Source organism: Cibotium barometz, chromosome 47, assembly GCF_041138505.1.
Source record: "Cibotium barometz isolate CiBa-2024 chromosome 47, ASM4113850v1, whole genome shotgun sequence".
In the NCBI taxonomy this organism is placed as follows: Eukaryota; Viridiplantae; Streptophyta; class Polypodiopsida; order Cyatheales; family Cibotiaceae; genus Cibotium; species Cibotium barometz.
In genome coordinates, this window is record NC_141092.1 from 29,849,158 (window position 1) to 29,850,523 (window position 1,366).

Consider the following 1,366-nt stretch of genomic DNA (forward strand, 5'->3'; position numbering starts at 1 on the left):
TTGAGCAGGGGAAGTAGCTATTAACGAAGCTTTTGGGACCCATTTGTATGTACTCTTTGGCATAGCAAGCGGAACTTTAGAGACCACCCTACATGTTTCCACTCTTGGCGTTGAAGCCTTAGAGGGGTGGCAAACAATCAAAGATGGTTTTGCCACTGGACTTTGTGATTTTTCGTTATCCAGCATTTTGTCCAGAGTCGATGGCTTAGGAGCGGGATTTTGAGCGGTCATACGAGTGTTGGTTCTTGCGTTGTGACTCGTCTGGTTGCCCAATCGATATTGCACTTGGTGGCCAACATCCATTTGTGCCCTAAGTTTACAGTGCCTTCCATGGTACCAGCAAGCATAACCAAAAAGCTTTGAATTACAGTCCCCTTGTCATAGGCAAACGAAGTGTGCAGAATTCCTGAGACAGGGGTTTTCTTCTTGTTGATACCTTGAACTTGGATAGCACTCTTAGATAAAGGTGGTTTTCCAAGTTGACACCACACGCCATATGATATCAAATTGTGTTGAGCTCCTGTATCCAATAATGCATTATACAGCACCTCCCCGTAAGGACTCTATAACTCAATTGGGTATCTTAGAGGTGGGTCAGATTCCAGTGAATCCTCCTCTGCCTCCTCAAAAAATACTTGCGTAATTCCCAAGTTGGCTTCTCGTTGGCGCCTAGCACGCCGTTGACGTTCTTTGGCTTCAACTCTCGCTTGTATTTTCTTAAGCTCAGCTTGTTAGGGGGTCATAGTATCTTTTAAATTTACTTCCATTAAGGAATCCAATGGTTTCAACTCCGTCGAGAGTCTCCACTCTAATGATACCTTGCGAGGTAATTTTACATACTCTATACGGTCCCTTACCAGCATATTTGAGCTTCTTCTTTTCGTTTCTCACTCCATACATCAGGACTTTATCCCCAACCTTGATGTCCTTGTCCTTTAGGTGGCGATCAAACCATTTTTTCCTTCTATCCTTCACCACAAGGGCATTGTACACAGCCAATTGTCTTTCTTCGTTTAGCTTCTCAAGGATATATAGATGCTCTACTAATGGATTACCATCCGAACCCTCTTGAGCAGCAACACAAAGACTAGGAATGACAAATTCCCATGGCATGACCGCTTCTTAGCCATATACCATTTTGAGTGGTGTGCCACTTTGTATGCAGTACAATAGACCCTTAAAGCTGTTGTAAGTTTTAGATCCCAATCCGTGCGATGAGCTTTAACTGTCTTTGTCAAAATAGAGATTAAGGTCTTGTTGGTACTCTTGGCTTGGCCATTCGCTTGCAGATAGTAAGGAGTAGATTTATGATGGGATATCATGAAATTTGTTGTGAGCTCCTTAATCACTTCATTTATAAAATGTG

At 42.8% G+C, this 1,366-nt stretch overlaps 1 pseudogene; it reads right to left on the reverse strand.

Annotated features, from left to right (window-relative positions):
- Positions 1-563: 563 nt before the first annotated feature.
- LOC147611570 (uncharacterized) lies at positions 564-1,137 on the reverse strand (annotated as a pseudogene).
- Between the last annotated feature and the right edge of the window lie 229 nt (positions 1,138-1,366).